The following is a 13,376-nucleotide window of genomic DNA, read 5'->3' on the forward strand; positions in this document are numbered from 1 at the left end:
TCAACACTAATTAGAGACAATAAGATGATTGTTTTGCATTCAGTTCTGTTAATCTTTATTCTATGGTATAGAAATCTAATTTAAACATTTAAGTTTTAGTAAAATTTGTGAGACAGTACGCAGTTGAAATATTAAATGACGTAATGGCAATCATTTCAGTTGTAAAATCGCCCTAATTTGAGTTTAATTATGCAAGTAACTATCTGCAATATCGAAGTAAGGGTAGGGTGCGGTCAGGCAACCGCCCACGGTGCTAGACATAAAGGGGGGGACGACAGTTCTGTGAATTACAGTCTCAGTCAACTAATCCTATTGAATTCCCTCTTCTTGCTTAAAAAAGGGGGCGCGGTAGTAACCTCGGCAAGGGCGCTGGTAGCGATAAAACCGACATTATCAGTCGCATAGTTGTCTTACTTAGTGGAGATTGTATACGAATAATCGGCACTAAATTACTATTTTAATAAGATTAAAGTTGACAGTAAGAATCTTTTCTTTAATTGTCTTGATCTGCTCATTTTAATTAGAAAATAACTTAAGTAAGAAACGCAACGTCTGCATACCAAACCGTGACAGTTCTAGATTCATGTAAACGTCATTATGTCACGCAAAAGTCAACTTGACAACTATACTAATGACAATAATCGCGTGATATCAACAATAAATCATATTAGCTAATACTCGTATTTTACTTTCATTTTGGTTGTTTATTACGACAATTATATCATCCATCTAATAGTGACAGTGAAATAGTAGGAATTATGGCGACAAAGGGAGATACGGGAACAATAGTACAGTAAAAGCTTATAAGTATAATGTACGAGCTGTTGCCCGCAACTTCGTCCGCGTAGTATTAGAAAACATACGAACTATATAAATAACAAATAGCTACGTATCCTTTGGGAACCGGACATTTCTCGGGGATGAAGCTTATGCCATGTGTACTCCAGACTTTGTTTTATATTTGTGCCAAATTTTAATAAGATATGTTGAACCGTTGCAGAATGATCGAGTAAACATTAAAAAACTAAATTAATGTATTCCACGGGAACCGTAACTATTCCCGGGATAAAAAGTAGCCTATGTGTTCTTCCCGACTATGCTCTAAATCTGTGCCAAATTTCATGGAGATCCGTTCAGCCGTTTAGCCATCAAACGCTAACAAACATCCATCCATCCATCTATCCATCCATCCATCTAAACTTTCGCATTTATAATATTAATAAGATAGTAAGAAGTAAGATATTGGGTAACTAAAACTGTATATGTCAGGGTTGAATGTCCTTTCTTTTAGAAGTAATATAATTGTTATTGACAATAAAATTTTTAAATAGCTTATTAAATATCAGGGTAACTTACGATTGTTATTATCAATTCAGTGGTTATAAATACAACAAATCAGTAAAAGTCGTGGCGCACACCTTTGAGTAAATATCGCATAATTGTTTCGCAGCTAATTCAACTGTTTAGTTGCAGAACTAAACATTGAGGGATTATTCCCAACTGTCACCCCGCTCTGTCCCCAAGAATAGATGAGAATAAAAAGTTTCATCCGACTCACCTTTAAGTCCCACTGTCACCAATAAGGCGACAGATTCAACCGTTAAGAAATAAAATAAGTTGCAGCCGTCCCCTCGTCGCAAAAGGTGGGATGGATGACTATTTACTTTCATATATCCTCCGTGGGGACAGAGCGGGGTGACGGTTGGGAATAATCCACATCGAGTAGTGTGCGCACGTACACAAAGGAATCAAAGTGCGTCTACACAGTTGTGCGATATTTTATTCAAAGTTGTCCGCGCGCTAGTTTGTCGAGTGTAGGCAAGATTTTTAGTGACTGTAGCAATCTTATTTCCACGTTTCTCATATCGATGCATCGGTCGTGCATTTGCATCTCATTGTCTAACAGTTGCCTAGTTTGGAGATGTTTCAGCATTTGAACCAAATGCGCGCGACAATAACTTAACCTGTCACCGTTGACACATCAGATAGGATAAATGTCGAAGAAAAGGTCCCGATTATGAAATCAAATACTTATTGTTCATCTGTCACGTGAATATTATCATAGATTTCTTTTGTCACGATTACGGTGATGTGTAATTTAAAAATTAACAGTTTTTAACGACTTCAAAAAGGAGGAGGAGGTTTTTAATTCCTTTGGTATAATTTTCTGTTAATAAATATACTAGCGACACTCTTCGCACGTAAAATGATAATACGAAAATGAGTTTATTAAGTCATGTCAGAAAAATCTAATATTATCAACATTTCTTTACTATACTATACTTGTATCTTACTTATTACTTTCTTACTTAATATTATAAATGCGAAAGTTTAGATGGATGGATGTGTGTTAGAGTTTGTAGCCTAAACGGCTGAACGGGTATCGATGAAATTTGGCATAAACGTAAAGAATAATTTGTAAGAACACATTGTTTGCTCACTTTTGTTGTTTTTTTTTAATTCCACGCGGACGGAGTCCAGCGCGAAACCTAGTTACATATAAACCTAGTTACATATAAACCTTCCTCTATCTATAAAAAACTGCATTAAAACCCGTTGTGTAGTTTTAAAAATCCAAGCATACATACGGACAGACAGACAAGGAGTGATTTTGTTTTACACTATGTATTGACATGGAATGCCATATTCTCTTCACCTTGTCATATAATAAACAAGAAATGTATGTACTTTGTTATCTAATGGTTATCTAATTAATTATACATTAACTAAATTTATACATCGAGATACGAAGTAAGGATTAACCAGTAAAAGTTGTTTTTGCAATGCCTCGGAGACGGAAGTTAAACTTCTTCGACGACGTGTTAATGATAGTCACTTCCATCTTAATTGACACACCTTTGATATCGTTAAATAACTACTATTGCTTACTTGCATTAGGATTAATATTTTATGTACTTTGTGTTGTTTTAAATAATGTTTTAAATAGTCCATCAAATTTGAGTTCTATTGAGTTTTTCCTCGACTCGTAAAAATAATAATTTCGCTTAGAAATATTGAACGTATTATTGCCATTCTAGTCTGTGAGAAATCTCTTCTAGATCTCTGAGTAACGAATTAAAAAAATGTATTTCATTAAATTAAAAATTTAAAAAAATATTTCCGTAAGATGAAATGTTTCGAAAAATGTTATTGTTTTAAAAAATTGGGTTAATTACTTCCCTGCATTGTAATATATTTGTTTTGTTAACGCAATAACATGTGACATTGTAGAGGCGGGGCAATTAAAATTTATAGTAAATCCACTTTTCCCGCTGGTTGACTGAACGTTTCCCATGACGCTATTGTGTTGGATGTTATATAAATAGCTATCAACAATGTGCAGAAACATTGCATAATAGCAAAAGACATCGTAACAATGTTCACCGAAATCCCCTACTTTAAGTAGACAATTAAAATTTTGGACATATTTTTTGACATAGCAAAATTAACGTGTTAAGTAATTTATAATTTTAATTACACATGATTACATTATTGTTTTTACTTCCATTATTATAAAACATTTTGTATGAACAGCATGGAAATTTTCAATGTTTTTAGGTTAAGATATAGAACAAAACAGGAATACCAAATGATAGTAACAAGTTAAACGATTTAAAAATAATCTTTAAATGTTAATAAAATTGATTTTACTTACTAACATTATAAATGTGAAAGTTTAGATGGATGGATGGATGTTTGTTAGAGTTTGTAGCCTAAACGGCTGAACGCATCTCGATGACGTTTGACATAGACATATAGAATAGTCTGGAAGAACAAAAATGCTACTCACTTTTCTTTCTTCTACGCGAACGGAGTCGCGGAAAGCTAGTTAGTACATAAATAATAACGATTGCATCATTTGAAATGTTACATTAAATAAAATGTATGTAAGTCAAGGTTTGTTTCTCTGAGATTAATCCACTTGTAAATGTCAAAAACGAATTAAAAACAGCTCGCCTTAGTGACCAATTAACTAGAACAAGCTATTCCCATCCGCCTTCATCCACATGGAATTATAAAAACTTTATTTCATTGTTTACATTCGTCAAATTATCAATTGCAAATGTCAAAATGACATGACATGATGACAAAGCATGGTTCCTTGATGTTAGCAGCAACTTATGGTCTCTTTCCCACATTAGGGTTTTTATCCAAAATATTTACCCCCTAAGTTTAATGGCGTGAAAATATATAGCCTAAAGCTTGACGTAAGTGTAGAGCTTTTTATTAAAAAAAGAATTCATCAAAAATATGCTGTAATTGCTGACACCTTAGGCAACAAAGAGGTGTGTTTTTACACTTTATTATAATAGTATAGATAATACTATAATGTACCTTAGAGTGTGAAGTCGAACACGAAAATTTTACAAAAAATATTCGTATCGACATCAACAAAAATATGAAAGTTATTAAGCCTTACTGGAAAATTTACCGATGTAACGTCGACAGAATTACGTTATCTCAAACTACTATGTTTAAAATACTACGTTCAAATGAGGACAACTCTACCAATAAATTATCTTTACACCATATTTTATCTAGTGTTGACATAAACGATAGCTTACTGAAAACACATCGACAATGGCGTTACCTAACGCGTTGTTAGCTTTCATTGTTATTGCCTTTTGTGTAGCTTTATGCCTTAACTTCCACGTAAGTCTAGTAGCGCCATCTTTATTTGCTTCCTAACAACTTATGTTGAATTATGATTGTCATCAATTTGAAGATTTTATTGACATAGTAAATAATGTAATTGGATTTGTTCTATTTACTATGTATATTTTTATTTAGTGATCTATTAACTTTTTAAATTGTAGCTGATATGCTTAATATATTCTCAGGCGAAGCGATTTGCGTGCGATGTGCGTTTAAAGCGCACGGCTTTCTACACTCGCACTATAAACAGGTGTGGTGTGACCACACGTTTGCTAGTTACCGGACAATATGAAAAAAAGACAATATTATAAAATTACAACATTGCAAAGATCCTTTTAAATAATCCTTCTTTCCAAAAGGTTAATTATTACTTAGTTTAACTCAAGAGCAACATAAATATATAAAAAATTTAGACAAGTAAACGTGAATAAGTGTTCTAGAACTTTTTGGTACGATTTATAGGGAATAGCTTAAAATTTTATATGTAAAAAAATCAAATAAACACGCTACATTTATCGAACAAATGAAACTTTATGACAAACTAGTTTTCACTCGCGACATCGTCCGTATGAAATTGAATCCAAACAAAAGTAAGTACCCTATATGTTATTCCACACTACCCACTACGTCTATGTTAAATTTCATTGAGATCCGTTCAGCAGTTTAGGCTACAAACTCTAACAAACATCCATCTATCCATCTAAACTATGGTCAACCAGAAGCGAAGTTGCCTCGTATCAATAAACAAAAGAACGTCCTCGTTTTTGAAATACCTTAAAAACTCTACGATGACATGTTCTCTAATAGTAAGGACTTATAAAAGTAGTCAATATAATTTGGTTTTATACTATGATGTCCTAAATATATAAGTAAGTGTGTGGTGGCGTAGCTGAGGCAGATGATATCTTGTGGGAACCGCAACAGAAACTCTGAAACTATCACAGATTGTAATCACATGCTTTAAAATAATATCAGAAGCGTGACGCAACTATACACGTTTTTTTATGAGAATCATTTGATTTACAGATAAAATAACTAGTATATAAATGTCATAATGTTACCATTTAGCAAACAGCTAAGACGTCTCTTTCGTTCTCTTAGTAAAAAATAGAGACGGTAAACGCAATACAGTAAACGTCTTTAAATTTTATGCGTTTCGATTTTTAGGTTATGCAAATTTTCATATTTCTTTTATATGTATAGTAATAATAAACTATTGTATTGTGTTATATTATTGCGTGCTAGTTATTGCTTGTGACTTCGTTTGGAAATAAAAATATTCCACTAAAAGTTTTGTTTAAAATGGTTTAGACGTTTTAGAGATTATTCGGAACAAACGCAAACTTTTAGACAGACATTAAAAAAATAGTTATTTTTAGTTACAATGTATACAATTACATCATAAACGATAGATTTTTTTGTATGATTTTAATGTTCAAAGATGCATCAAAAAATAAGCTAAAATATTGCACACTTAGCGACAAGTTAGTAATAACCTTTGGTCCTAAGAGTTGAGTAACTTAAAACCTGTTAAAATTAAATATGTATAAGTATGTAGCATTAAAGATGCTTTAAAATATAAAATTACAAGTTAGTGAAGCAACTTTAGGATACGAGATGCCATCTTTACTTCGAAATAATCAAGTAGCAATCAGGTTTTAATGGTGTTTATATGGTTGTAATTGTGCAATTTTAAATAAATAATTACATATATTTGCAAAATATAAACTGCTGGTTATTGTCATCTATACTATTATAATAAAGCGTAAACACACACTTCTTTGTTGCCTAAGATGCCAGCAATTACAGCATATTTTTGAATAATTCTTTTTTTAATAAAAAGCCCTACACTCACGTCACGCTTTAGGCTATATTTTTTAACGCCATTAAACTTAGGGGGTAAACATTTTGGATAAAAACCCTAATGTGAGACCATAAGTTGCTGCCAACATCGAGGAAGCAAGGTTATCATCATGTCATTTTGACATTTGTTATTTGACAAATGTAAACAATAAAATATAATTTTTGTAATTTCATGAGAATGAAGCCGCATGGGAACAGCTAGTTTCATACTAAACTATATAGTTCATAAATACCCTTTTAGAGCGTGCATCTTTGACGAATCTATAGCACAACTATTGTCGATTGTCGATTGTTTCGCAGCCAATTCAACTGTTTAGTTGCATAACTAAAAATCGAGTAGTTTACACACCATACAAGCTCATAGGAATCGAAGCGAGACTAAAACGTTGTGCGATAGTTTAGTTTCATATGTTCGCAAGCTTTTAAGATGTTCTTTATGATTTTAAAGAAGGTTATGTTAATTGACCAAATAAATTAATTTGCTATAGTAACTGTTATCCATTCCTTTTAAATTAAAAATGTAATCATAACTCATTTTGCGACTAACTTAATATAAGTTATACCATCAAAGTTTTTGAAAGTACGCATCCTTGCTCCGGCCGTGATATTTGCTCGAATCAGGTCTGCCGGACATTACGATGCTCGACAAATTCTCAACATAATGGACCATTGTAGAACTGCGTTGATCGTCCTTATTTACTCTATTTATAAAATATATTTAACTATAAGTAGATATCTTACTGATTTAAATGCGAAAGTTTAAATGGATGTTTGTAGACCAAACGGTTGAATGGATCTCGATGAAAGCAAAGAATTTGGAAGAATATGGTACAAAGGCTAATTTTTTTTAATTCCACGTAGGTGGAATTACGAGCGAAATCTAGTTAGAAATATTTAAAATGCTATTGCCTTTAATAATATAAGTAATGAGTATTAAGGAATTATTTCGATAACTAAACTGAAATACAAGTGTCAATAATAATTTGCAGTAATTTTGAGTTTTAATATAAATAAATTTCATTATCACACATTTTAAGTATAAATGTTTCAAAGAATTCTTTCTCGCTTAAGTCACACTAAGCAAAAAACGCCGTTTTTTACAAGTTCCCATAAAGATATACAGAAAAATGTAATCTTTATATGATCAAATTACAGATGCATCCAAAGCCAGTGTAACGACGATACAGCTAATGTTATCCAAGCGTCCTTTAAAGCATTATCAAGTTATTGCGGTTAACTAATTACACAGATCAATGTTAACACAGAGAGTTTCTATTAAAATTATATGAAAATTTTAATTCAACATTCACGGATAGATCTCTAAAATTATATTCAAATTGCAAAAACTACTTATTATGTACAATTAAATAAAAATATTGAATTACGCAGATCAAATTAAAATAACCTTTATTGTTATTATTCTAAGCTATATAATAGCGTGTCCAATTCTAATTTTAGAGTAATTTTCGTTGACCTTTCGCGAATTTCATCGCAGTACTTTCTAATATGTGCTTGAGGTTCTAATTCACGATTTAGGAGCGTGAATATGTCATAATAAGTCTGTCACTACGTGATAGTGACAGATAGTTCCGCCTTGATCCTAGATTATTAATAGTATTTAATATTTACATTATTAAATGACTGTCATTTTATTTATGGCTGTAATAATGTTTAATTTTTCTTACTTCACATTGTAACTTACATAACTTATAAAATATACTTTCATGTTTTTTTATAACATAAGGTGGCAAACGAGCAAACGGCCACTTGAATACGCCAAAATGGCGAAGTGACCGCTGCCCATAGACTCATAGACAACCGCAATTGCAGATGCGTTGCCTACCCTTATCCGACGGAGGAGCAGACGCACATAAAGAGAATATTTTCCCTTCCTATGCATCTACTCCACCGTCAAATCCACTTCCCCTTCACATCCTCTCCTTATAAGAAAAGGGCGGCACCACACTCATCAGACGAAACACGGAATTGCTTCCATTTCACGCCTGTCTTCTGTGTGCTCGTTACACCGGGCGTGCCGGCCCTGCAGTGCTAAGATGTTAAAGCGGGCTCTACCACTGTTAAGTTTCATGTTTCATGGTTATATGGTAAAAAATAAAGTTCTGTTGAAATTGAAAACATTTATTTAAATATGTAGCAAGTCTAGAAATTGTTTTAAATTTTTTATGTCATGTTATTAATTGGAGTTATTTTATATTTTATTATTTGATGCAAGCTCTGTGCTGAGATACTCTTTACTGTGTTAACGTAGTTTTTTTATAAGGTCAGAGTATTAAAACAAACAGTTATAATATCTCTGTTCATCATTTATTGACTGAATTAATTTGTTTTTTTTTTTGATGATGATATTTGCTGCGTAAATAATTATGCAAAGTGTAGATTACAATTATTTCAAAATACTACATAAAAAAGAGGTTGCAAATTGTTAAAATAATTACTTAATGACCGTATTCACATTCAACTTATTATTAAAACTTAATACTGGTAATAATATTTGAATAGAAAAAGATCTTTGCAAGTGCAATAATTCATTCAATGGAGTTACAAACAGCAATAGAGATCTAATGATCATTACGCGAACGCCCGCGGCGCAGCAATCCGGCCAATTTCCCTAAAGGTCGCCGCTACTGCATAATGGAACTAAATAAACACAATTATTGCAAAACATTTTTAGAGTGCAAACATCTAAAGAAGAGCGATTATTAGTTGCTTAATAAGTTTTAAAATAGCTTACATAAGTTTAGATGGATGTTTATTACAACGTATCTACAGAACAGCACAATGGATCTTGTTGATATTTGGCACAAATGTAGAACATAGTATGGAAGAACACACAGACTACTTAGTGATTTTTTAATTTATCGCGAACGTAGTTGCGAACGCCAGTATACTGAATAAATTTTAAATATCGAATGTAACGTTTCTTTTATTTTTTAACAAAAGGTACATTACTTTAAAACACTCAAATGATACCGTTTCTTGCTATTAACAATATAATGAACAGCTTATGACTTGTACCACACACATATTAGTGTGAACTCCGCGGCGTGTGTGGCGCTGCGAACTGTATTCAATAGGTGGCGCTGATTCGTCCCGCGACTAACGCACTTTACAGTCTTAATTATTGTTATTTTTGTAGCTAAATATTGAGACTAAAGTAAAGAAATAGATAAGACAACTTAATTATAATTTCTTTTATGTGCTTTAAATATTTTTTCCATAAACTAATAAAAGAGTTAAATATCTGTCTATCACTTCATTATACAAATAAAGTTTACAACAAAGAAAATAGGAGAATAGTCCTTTTAATTTTCTTAAAGTTTTTATCAAGAGTTACTGCACAAACACATGTACAAAATAGAGTCACATTTTGTTTAAATAGAAACAAAACCATGTTATTTAACTATATCGGCAGTTTAGTATAGTACAGTTTAATAGAACCCACTTATCTTTCTCCACACTATCGTGTACATAATGTGTCATTTGTTACGGACGAAACTGCGTGTAATTATTAGTTGCGAGTAATTGTCGGCTATTGTCAGCTTGAATACGCGTCTCTTTTTTGCCGCAACACCATTTTATATTTACTGATTCCTACATAACTTACCGTAATAACCTTGTAGAGTCAATCAATAGTCAATATTAAATAATTAATAATTACATATATAAATAATAATTGTTTTTAATGTTAAAATTGACAAGTATTCCTTACTTATAAATGCATCCTTTTTTATATTTATGACGTTACGTTCATTTTTATTTAAACATTTAAAATTGACGTGTCTAGACAAAACTGGGAACTGTATATTTCCATTGACAGTTAAATTTTGCCCATACCTGTCACCTTTGACTGTACAGTTTGATTGACAATTAAAAACTTAACATGGCGTCTTAAACAACATGTTTTTGAGCTATCTTGAAAATATGTTTACAAGCGTAACATAATTTCGATGCACAGTTCAATCACATCGTAGACAACGTAACGCACAGTTAATCCGCGTTGAATTCCAGTACTTTTACGTTCATTTGATGTAATTAGTTTGTTGTTTTTTTCATAATGTACGAGAGTAAAAGCGTTACGTGTTGTGATCACACGCGACAGCGCGTTCAACTCTTTTGTATGTGCAACTTGTCTAAGTAAAGTAAGTGAATGTTAAGTTAGATATGTTTTGCATCTCTCTAAAGTTGAAGTTATATTTTGAATTACCTTCAAGTTTGAATAATAATTACAAAAATAAATCAAGACACGAATGTAAGATTGATGTGTGGGGTAACACGAATGGATAACATACGAAATGAGTATATTAGAGGAAGTCTGAGAGTAGCCCTAGTAGTAGAGAAGGTAAGGAGTAAAAGGTTAGCATGGTATGGGCATGTTATGAGGAGGGATGAATCGCATGTTACAAGGAGAACGTTAGTTATGAGTGTGGAAGGATACATTGGTAGAGGTAGAAAGAGATGGATGGATTGCGTAAAACGTGACATGATCAAAAAGAGAGTAATGACTGAGATGACGTATGATAGAGGACAAAAACCTGTCGCGCCGACCCTACAAGAGTACGATAAGCAGAAAGATAAAGAAGACGAATAAATGAATATTCATTTATCTTTATTATTGTTAGATTTCAACTGTGTTCATATTTTCAAATATAAATATACTTGAAATCAAAACTAGATTAAAAAAGTCCTTATCTATGTATGTAAGGTTTAGAAATTCAAAACTTAAGATCTACGTCATATGTGACGTCTTAACACGTTGAAAGCGGCAGAGATTTTTCTATCCTCTCAGTCCCTGCTGTTCCAGGTGTTTTAGAGTTGGTTTCGCATTCAACGTGTTAACAAAACTAAGTAAACATGAGAACAGCAACACGAAGACAGCTTCCTATTCAAGTGAATGCCTACAATGGTTATAACAACATGTCAAGGACACTCGGAGTTAAACCATAAAAGTTCACTCTCAGTTGCGATTCCTAACTTGTTTTGTTGTTTATCCTATTATGTCTAGATGTCTAAGTAAAAAGTTGAATAAAGTAAACTGAGAATAACGTATATGTTAATTACTTCATCATTGCTTTACTACATTTAGATTATTATGACTGGATTAGGAATCATAAATATTGAAAAAATCGCAAATAGTTCAATAATTATAATATTTAAAAACCGACGATTAATTTAGCCCTTACAAAAATAGAAGATTTTTTTTTTATTCCGCTAGATTTAAAGAAAATAGGTTATTATCTTAAAGTATAATACAAAGGAATTTGAAATAACACTATTTGAAAGCAGAATGTAACTAATATGTAAAAAGATATTAAAAATTTGGTCAAATAAATGTACTCACCGAAACTATTTGTCGAATCCTCGTTCCTAGCTGCAAGTCCGTCGCAAACACTTCACAAGTAACACTTCTTAAGTACTTTCAAACTGTTTTAAAAATAAACTTATTAACTGTAATACATAAAAAAAGCTTTCAAAGAAAATCTCTGTTAAGAATTTCCTTTAAGTTGTATAAGAGATGCATAACTTGTAATCAGTAAAAAACCTATGGATCTCCTTAGATCTTACACACAATGACTTCTCACGGAGCCGCAGTCTCCGAGTTACGCAAAAATTGCTCACAATTAAGCTAAGATTTTTTTCATTGGAACAATGTTTCGAATATTTGACAAAAGCATTGTCTCAAATGTTTGCCCAAACTTTTGATGTGAAAAAAATACTAGACAATTCTAATTCAGATTTAATAATTATAATAAAACCTGAACATCTAAAACTCAAGGTGAACATTTAAAAAAGCCTCTTTAAAAGACAGATATAAAAAATTTAAAAAAATCACAAAAATTATAATAACTACAAAAAAAACGCAACAGTTTGAAAGCACTTCAAAAATCAAAATTGTTTTTTCCAATCAAACGATAAAAACATATAAATAAAAAAGCTAAGTACAGTTTAACTGAAAAAAGCAACTTTGAATAATAATTATAATTTATACCGGTAAAGTTTTAGTATTAGAGGAAAGATGCAGTCGTTGTGATGGGCCGGGGCGCACTGGGCCGGTGGCGCGGCGGCGCTCGGTGGGGCTTGATGAGACCGCGAGGGGGGCGCTGTAGAGCCGCGTAGAAAGCGAGCGAAAGGGGTGATGGTGTCAAGGTTAGTATTGCATTTTTTTCCCATTTAATACATATGACCGGTGAGAACCAAAGTTGCTATGGCTTCCACAGGCTCGGACAGAGACAGTCTTGCAAAGAGAAATGAATTACTGTGTGGAGTTAACGCTGGAAAAAGATCATAATTAATCGGATTATTTCTATTATATTACCGTCACCCCGCTCTGTCTCCACATGAGGATAAAAAGTTTCATTCGTCCCACCTTTTATTCTTATTATCACAATAAGGTGACTGATGGAACCGATATGAAATGAAATAAGTTCCAACCGTCCCCTCGACGCAAAAAGAGGGACTGATGAAACTTTTTATTCTCATATGTTTCCACGTAGAGACAGAGCGGGGTGACGGTTAGGAATAATGCAATAAATGAATGTTGAGTAGAGTTTAATTGACAATTGAATTTAAAAAACATTTTTACACGAAAGTTAAACTTTATTTTTGCACACAAAATTTACATTTCTCTAGAGTTAATATTGAATTAACTTTAAGTGTTTAAATCGGCAGAAAAGAAAAATAACTTTACTACAAAAACGTCAAGAATACATATGGGAAGCCTATGTTTAATTGGCTAATGAATAAGTTATATAACAATTAACTTTAATGAAGTCACAAAAAACGTCAAGTTGATTCGATTGTGTTTGAGACTGTTCCCGCGCCTCGTGCGCGAAATTACG

At 32.3% G+C, this 13,376-nt stretch overlaps 1 long non-coding RNA gene across 2 annotated transcripts in view; it reads right to left on the minus strand.

The window, feature by feature from the left end:
- The window catches only part of LOC106111686, a 23,980-nt gene extending 11,379 nt beyond the window's left edge, over positions 1-12,601 (minus strand). Inside the window, exons 1-2 of one of the 2 annotated variants that reach the window (XR_001226186.1) lie at positions 12,527-12,601; positions 11,879-11,961 (exon numbers count right to left, since the gene is read on the minus strand). This is a non-coding gene — a long non-coding RNA (uncharacterized LOC106111686). Of the gene's footprint in view, positions 1-11,878; positions 11,986-12,526 lie in introns of both variants that reach the window. The other variant, XR_001226185.1, reaches the window with a different exon arrangement.
- Between the last annotated feature and the right edge of the window lie 775 nt (positions 12,602-13,376).

Source organism: Papilio polytes, unplaced genomic scaffold (assembly GCF_000836215.1).
Source record: "Papilio polytes unplaced genomic scaffold, Ppol_1.0 DF824157.1, whole genome shotgun sequence".
In the NCBI taxonomy this organism is placed as follows: domain Eukaryota; kingdom Metazoa; phylum Arthropoda; class Insecta; order Lepidoptera; family Papilionidae; genus Papilio; species Papilio polytes.